Source organism: Cottoperca gobio, chromosome 21 (assembly GCF_900634415.1).
Source record: "Cottoperca gobio chromosome 21, fCotGob3.1, whole genome shotgun sequence".
NCBI classification, from domain to species: domain Eukaryota; kingdom Metazoa; phylum Chordata; class Actinopteri; order Perciformes; family Bovichtidae; genus Cottoperca; species Cottoperca gobio.
In genome coordinates this window covers 20,635,339-20,643,540 of record NC_041375.1, presented here as the reverse complement: position 1 = coordinate 20,643,540, position 8,202 = coordinate 20,635,339, and the positions used below count along the sequence as shown (strand labels likewise).

General features: G+C 45.2%; 1 protein-coding gene across 2 annotated transcripts in view; it reads right to left on the bottom strand.

Annotated features, from left to right (window-relative positions):
• il1rapl1a (interleukin 1 receptor accessory protein-like 1a) overlaps positions 1–5,397 on the bottom strand; it is a 146,645-nt gene extending 141,248 nt beyond the window's left edge. The window contains exon 1 of one of the 2 annotated variants that reach the window (XM_029459414.1): positions 4,960–5,397. The gene's annotated coding sequence lies outside the window, so the exon portion shown is untranslated. The remainder of the gene's footprint in view (positions 1–4,959) is intronic. The other variant, XM_029459415.1, reaches the window with a different exon arrangement.
• Positions 5,398–8,202: the final 2,805 nt, after the last annotated feature.

The window sequence follows — 8,202 nt, the reverse complement described above, 5'->3', positions numbered from 1 at the left end:
GTTTTTGATTCAATCCAAAGTGGCAGAAACGAGAAAACGACTCGCAGCATCGCCACGGCCTCATCGCTGCCGGGAGGCTGCTCCGCCGGGAGTGGAGTGTGTGAGAGAGACGGGTAGATCTTCCGTTAGCCGTGAGCAGATAGCTCTGATTCAGCTCCGGTTCGTCAAACTGGGACCCAGCGCTCCATCAGCCCGCTGTGACTCCCGGTGCTGGGATATACGCCGGCTGTATCCAACCCAAGCCAACATACAAGCTATCAAAACATGGCGTTACATGGACCGTACAGCCCCCAGTACCACAGTAAACACACAGATATGTAAGCGTCACGTGAAGATTGTGGTGATATTTAGACCGGCTCTTAGAGCTTTAGCAGTCTGGTCTAATGAACTGACAGACAGACTGACAGGCTGACACAGGAGTGAAGACATACACAGAAACTACTACAGGTGAAATATAAACAGGTTAACATACTCCAGCTGTTTATTTAGTAACTGTTGGTTTTGATGATTGATGAATATAGATTGCATGGAGCCAGTAGTAGAGGTGAAATACTGCCACCCTATTTATTTAGAGCAGGTGGCTCAGAATTACACATTGAACCTTTAACCTCTGTATCATCACAGGGCTCGACTTTCATTTAGACCTATAAACGCCGATGCCTTAGGACTACAAGCTCGAAGGTCTTCAAACCGGCATCTAAATGCCTTCGTCCTAATTTGTGAGATGGAAACCAGATTTATTGCACACGTTTGGTTATTTTGAAGGGCAGTTAATCAAGCAGTATTCTCACCGCGCTGTTTATTGTTCCTTTATTGTCAATCAATATGACAAGGAGGAGATGGTCTTTTAAAACATGACCCTCCTCCAAATATCAATTACAATAGTTCAGTGATGAAAACAATGTGCGTGTGAGTGTGCGTGTGTGCATGCACGCCGGCAGTGGGTGGATTAATGAATTACCTCTCAACCGCAACCTATCCTCAACCTTTTCTGCAACAGGGACACAAATCACTGACCTGTCCTTTCTGCTGCGATCTCAGGGGCTTCATCAGGTGACAGACAGGCTAAAAGCTTCTAATCCCAGACACCGCTCTGTATTCTACAGCTACGCGTTGTTATTATTGTGTGATTGCATGCGTCTGTGCATAATTGAACACTTTGAACCCTTGAGCCAATATGCCTCAAATGAATCCTCAGCACCCACATCAAAATGATTATTTCTAAACAAACCGTGTTTAATCGACTGCGTGCCTCCGCGGCACTCTCCATCTGGAGGATGCTGTGTGACAGCTTCCCTTAAATTACAAATATCAATCTGCCACAGTGGGAGCTCGGTTGCCAGTGGCCTCATGGGGGTCCACGTCAAAGCAACCAGCCTTCAAAAACAAAGCCATCAAAACGCTGAGCTTGCTTGATGGTTTGTTCTGGCTCAACCCCGTTTGTCACCCGGTAACAGTTCAACTGAAATGTCCAAATAACTGCAAAGCAAAGGATTGTGGTTCCTGATAACACGAGGAACATAACAGCTAAACTGAGCTGGATTCAGAAAGCAATCTGAACTGAAGTTGGCCCAGTGTGTGGCTCCGGCGCTGCTCTGTGTGGCTCCACCCCTCTCTCCTTCCACGACAGGGACCGACAGACGCCAGCACCAAGGGCTCCCAATCTGCTGTGTGATCAGCGGTACTCTCCCTAAGCGAGTTTACTCTCCTCATCACCGGCTGTCTGCCCGCGGCAACACCGCCACTTACACTCCATCCACCCGCTTATTGATACACTTCACCACAGGATCGCCTTCGAGTGCTCCTTGGGAAAGCAATAGGTCTGTGGGGCGGTCTGATTCAATCAACGTTAGGGGAAAACACACATCATTCATCACCAACACAGGATCAGTCCAGGACTACTCTCGACCAGCTCCTTCTTGTTACTGGATGATTATTAAAACACAAACAAATTGCCTCGCTGTGGTCCAACTGGGCACTGAGCAGCTTAGTGAACATGCAAAGACATTTAAATACATGTTGGATCATGACCATAGGTAAATATTGAGCAAAAGCAATGCAGTCAATTAGTAGGTGCACATTAGACATCACGGCTCCGCTGAGGTTAATTTGATTTCCACTTGGGCCGTATATCGGTCCACCAACGGCGTGTATATCCGGCATGATGTGTGCCCTGTGCATGATAACAGGCACAATTGGGTGTTTAACCCGGGGAATCCTTTCAGGCACGATCATCAGTATTTCAAATTTGGAGTCTCAATGGCACTTTACTTTAAGGCACATTTATAAAATGTAACAGAAAGGATGATATGTGGGCCTTTTATTGCCAGGAATGCGGAGAGAGAGAGAGAGAGAGAGAGAGAGAGAGAGAGAGAGAGAGAGAGAGAGAAAACTCAAACACTGCTGTAAAATAAGATTTGTTTTATGCGTGTTATTTTTGTATATTTATGCATGTTTTGTATAATGTTTTGTACGATTGCATATGCATCTATAACTAGTATGAAAGACAGATGTTTTTCAGATTAATATTGCATAACTAAGCAGCATGGGCAGACACAGCAGCTCCTCAAGTTATTGTCCTGTCCTGTCATATTGTTGGGAGGACATTTCTATAGTGTTGATAGGTCTCATTTCCACAAAACCAATTTGTGTATTGGCCAAGCACCACTTCATGATCATCAGCTAATGGATTTCAACATCCCTCAGTACACATGATGATGCCATTTAAAGCCAACAGTGTAATGCAGGAACCAAAACTGAAAGAAAACTCAGGGACACAGCACACATGTGTGTCGGTACAAAAAGAGCAGTGCAGCAAAGGGACTTAATGTGTCAATTAAGATTGGTAACATATAATATGTATGAACCATAAAAGCATAATGTACATGGGAGTACAAAGACAAACATTATCAGACACATATGACAGGAAACTCGTCTTCAAATGTATTCTAAATTATAGCTAATTACACTTAAAGCTCTCTTATGAAAGCACTCTAATCCCATATGTTTAGCCATATCCCATATGTACTCGTGACACACTCAGAATGGCAAACATGATTGTAGCTCAGTGGCTGCTCAAATATTTAAACATAACATGTAAGTGAAGCCAAAGACACTAACTGCAGCACTGAACATTTCAACTTACAAAATCTGCCCAGAGTTGAACAAAGGAGCTGTCTGTTTCAGCACCACGGACAGTTCCTGTCATCTTCCCTATGACGAGGCGCTGCTGGCAGCTGCGACGGCCTTCCAGTTTTATCTGCTGCACTTTGTAACTTCACACAGAAGTGACTTTAGGAATTCATAAATGCAAGGCTCTGTGCTCATACAAAATTAAAACGTAAAATCCAGAGTGACACACAAACATCACCTCTCGTGACTTTATTTTGTTTAACAACGTGAATTGGAGATAAGGCTCACCTCTGACTGGCCTCTGGGCACGTCGTCTCTGCCAGCACAAATAGATATAGGACACTTGACATACTAACAAAAATAATGTCTGTAAGAGCGGGCATGGTGTCTTCTCAAAATACAGTCCAGCGAGCAACCAGCTGATTCGATTTTGTTTTTAAAGAACCCTAAATAGTCTCTCGTATGTGAGTGTTAGAGGGAGTGGAGAGAGCGAGCCTATCTTGGCACCAGCATCCGCTCACTGACAGCACATGCTCAAGATGAGCCCAACAGCCACTGACCCCCAACAATCTCTCTTCAAAACAACTTGCAGCAGCGCCGAGCAAACATGACTTGACATTAAAAAGAACAACACAAATAAAATAAGGCCGACATTTCCCGAGGGTTGCCAGTAAGGCTCAAAAAGTGGTCCGGTATTTCTGATCCGGGCGCACTTCCAGAAATAGGATCATCATCAATCATCACTCAGACTCCTGCGTCATGCGTCGGTATTCGCGCGGTTCCACCCAAGGGAGCGCGCTGTTTATTCCTCATGGGAAACTCGTACAGTAGGTCGGAATGGATGTACAGAATGCATGCTGAGACAGCACAGAGCTGTCATGCCGGAATCATAAGGATAAGCTTGTGTTGGGGCAGTACAACAAATGACAGCGTGTGCGCGAATTTTGGCATCTCGTGTAGTCTGTGTCTCCAATTTGGACTCTGCAACAACTACAGTGACGCACTCTCTCACGCACAATCAATCACTGGGAGTGTGTGAGGGGAAGTGTGTGCGTGCACGTGAGATACACAAACACAGAGAGGGAGAGAGAGGGAGAGAGAGAGAGAGAGAGAGAGAGAGAGAGAGAGAGAGAGAGAGAGAGAGAGAGAGAGAGAGAGAGAGAGAGAGAGAGAGAATGATAAGTTATTTTTGTGGCGCAACCATTAAAAAAAACTTGGGTCTATTTAATTATTGAATCTCTGCCTCAGTAAAACCAGCAGCATATATCTTTCGTATAAAGACAGGATTGTGCATATAATAAGGCTTACTGGTGACTGCCTTCAGGGAAAGCTGCTTCTTCGTTTACACCTTTATCTAAATCCTCTCCTTAGTGAGCTCCAGTGAGCCCGGCGGGCCGGCGTGTGAGACTGCACTGCAGAGGGCTCCTCCGGCATCTCTATGATTGAGCTCATGAGCAAACATGCTGTATCGTGAGCCAAATATACAAAACAGGGGCTCTCAGTCCAAAGAAGAGAGGCACTGAGATTCCCTCTAATACTGCGACACACAGCATTAGTTTAATTATGTATCTGCTGTTTTCCTGAATGTTGTAGCCTAAAATATCTCGATTTGGTCTCAGTGTAGCAACAGCGAACTTATCCTCCTTAAAGCGTTTGACTGGTTTAAAGCCTTTTTCAACTGGTGAATATCACATCTCCCCAGAGTCACAGGCGGTCAATTCATTGCCGCAATAATCGAAGAACCAATTAAAATGAGGTCTGAGAACTTTATGAAATGCTCAGGAAGACCGCGTCCATGTCGGCAAGCCAAGAGGAAAACTGGCCTACCTTCAACTCGATTCCAAAATGGTACGACAGTCAGTCAGTGGGGAAGGCTTTGGACATCACAACTCCAGGTCAATAGAGAAAACACGTTTCCATAAAATGGGTGCAAGTCTGTGTATCAGCGAGGTCACCCATTCAGCCAATCGTCCGGTTTAAATCCAAGCAGAATAATTGAGATCTTGTCTCTGTCCTTTGGGGAAGAAGTGCGCCAAGCGCTCTCCTACGCAGATGTGACTTTGCGCGCTCGAAATAAAACGGATGATGGGTAGAAATGGGAGAAAAAAATGACTAATACAACCAATAAAAAATGTATATCAAAACGAGCGGGGGCGAAGCTGCCAAATGATCATTCTCCCCCCCCTTCCAAAACCTGACGGCTGACTTTTACGCAAATCGTGGTCAATTACTAATCCTCTCCTGGGTGCTTCGCCATCCCAGACGCACTGGTTGGTGCGATCCCCACTCAGCAGCGCCGCGGTGGAGATGGGAAAAAGAAATGTATGGATATAATGGCCAGATCCGATAGGGGGTTTCCTCTACAGCTCCGCTCTGTAGTTGCAATGCACACGACGTGAAAGAAGGATCTCTCCCCGGTCCTAGTGCACCACACACCGTGCCCCCCCCCCCCCACCCCCCCCTGGCTCTAACATACGCCGCGGCTGCACCTGCACTCTGTCATTTTCATCGATTTAAACAGTGAAATGGATGAGGGGGAAATAAATTCCAGCAGACACCTATAACTCAACTCAAAGCTACAGTGCTGAAGAGAACGGGATGTGCGAAAAAAAAAAGGTCCTCACTTGTTGGAGGAGGGGGAGTGGGGTAGGGGTGTGAAATGGTTAGAGAGAGAGAGAGAGAGAGAGAGAGAGAGAGAGAGAGAGAGAGAGAGAGAGAGAGAGAGAGAGAGAGAGAGAGAGAGAGAAGGGGTACAATGGAGAGAGGGAGCAACACATTTAACCACAGATACAGTCAGTCCCATAGAGGGTGATGTCCCAGACTCATATGAGAGAAGGTGAAATAAAGTCTGAAGTCTCATTCACATTAATGTCCATGCAAATGAAATGACTGTGCAAGACAGAATGGGGTCCCATCAAATGGCATCCTCCTTTTGAGATGAATACGTTTGTAGTTGTAGAAACACAGAGGTGGTTGACATTATGAGCAATATGGCAATCAAGCAAGTGAAATATTTGAATCATGCAGTTAGAAAGTGATCAAAGGATCCTGGCAAAGGTTGTTTGGGGTGTTCATCAAAGTGGCCTGGATACTTTAAACAAGATGAAATGGGACCATTTTTCTCCCCAATAATCATGCACTGTGCTCAATAGACTTCCCATGCAGAGTCATTATAAACCCACAGGAATAACAGCTTTCATTTGAAGCAATTTTACCCCAAATAGTGGCGCTTTATCAATCCTGCTAGAAGTCCTGACATTAAGCAATTCAGATTGCAAGTTATACTGTTGGATACATGACGAATGGAGTTGCTGCTACTTCCTTAACCCTCCTAGTGTGTTCGTTTCTCCCCCCCTTACTTTGGTGTTCCTGGTCTGTTTTAACAGCTCTTACATCAACACAAAAACCATTAATCATCACCAAATCTTATCTAACACCCTTTTAAGCTGTAAACAATGTCTCAGACTACTGGTTTACATGAATAACTGCAGTAAATATATAAAGAATATACACTGAAAATATATATTCTTTAATGTAATTAACATTTATTGTAAAAAAAACTAAACAAAACGGAGACCAAAATTCACAGAACATCAGAACATCAAAAATAATAGTCAAGTGTGTGTGAGTGTATGTGTGTGTGTGTGTGTGTGTGTGAGTTTGTGAACGATCACTCACACACACACACACACACACACACACACACACACACACACACACACACACACACACACACACACACACACACACAGGAGTGGCATTTTACCATCATGTCAGAGTGTGCCTTGCAAACGTAAGCATCACATTTGTAGCATGTAAGGCTTGTTGTATTGTCTCTTGGGGCACAGAGCTTGCATCTCTTCCTTTTCTGCCCCTGTCCTTGTTGGGGGAGAACGGCCAGGGGCTTGCAGACTCCTAACCAGACTGGTAGAGGCTGGTGTGCAGGAAAGGTGCTTGTGCCGTTGAATTAGAGGAGTCACCAAAGCTTTCCCAAGCTCTGCTAGGGAGAGTGTCCTCTTGAAACATTTCCCCAGCTCCCAGGTTGGGTTGATCGCTGTCCACACCACATATGCGTTACATGCAGACACATCCAGGAAGTTGTGGAACACCACCACAGGCCAACGGGGTGTCATTCGCTTGTTTGACCGATAAACTCCTGCTAGAATCAACAGACCTATGTAGGCTTGGGGGTCTACCAGGTCCGATGCTCTCCATGTGTCCCCAAACACACGCCTCCCCTCCAGGTTTGTCATCTCCACTATAATTTCCTCAATGGACTTTGGTAAAAAGATTTGGTAGCTGGACTTGATGTCATCCACACGAGATGTTGCATACCGTGTTGGCCCTGGCGTCATCCTTACAATGTTTTCCACTCTCGCTCTGCCTCCTCTGTCCTGGGAGGATGAATACCAGAGCAAGTTGCCACCCTTGGACTGGAATGTCACCTCAGGTGTCGGTTCTTCAGGTGCCTCTTCCGCAGGGACATCTTCCTCAGGGGTCTCTTCCTCGCCATCTGTTGACTGGTCAGTCTCACAAAAGTCTTGATCGAAATCAGGATTGATGTTGTCTTCCATTTCTGAGACACCCTCCTTTATTTATGGCTCAACTTCAACTTCATCTGGTTCAAAGATTTGGTCAAGAACCTCTCTGACAGATTTGAAAAAATGGGGGATAGGCACATGAGCGCGGGAAAAATGGGTTCCCATAAATGACACCTGATTGTTCAGTCTGGTGTGTGTGTGTGTGTGTGTGTGTGTGTGTGTGTGTGTGTGTGTGTGTGTGTGTGTTATCTGTTGGATGAAATTAATCTAGGGTTACCCATTAATTTCTTATGCTGGTCAATTCACAACTGACATTTATCTTTCCTGCACAGGTTTCCTTCTTATCTCACACGTTTATTTAACGTGTCTCCAGAGAAACATTCACCGTAGGGGAAGTACACTGCACAACATCAGACCGCAGACTTAACGTTACAGTAATGTTAGCTAATTAGCTAGCTGGTAGCCAATGAAACTGAATTAAAACTTACCTTCAAATGTCACTTTGGTAGTGTGGAAATCATGAATGTAT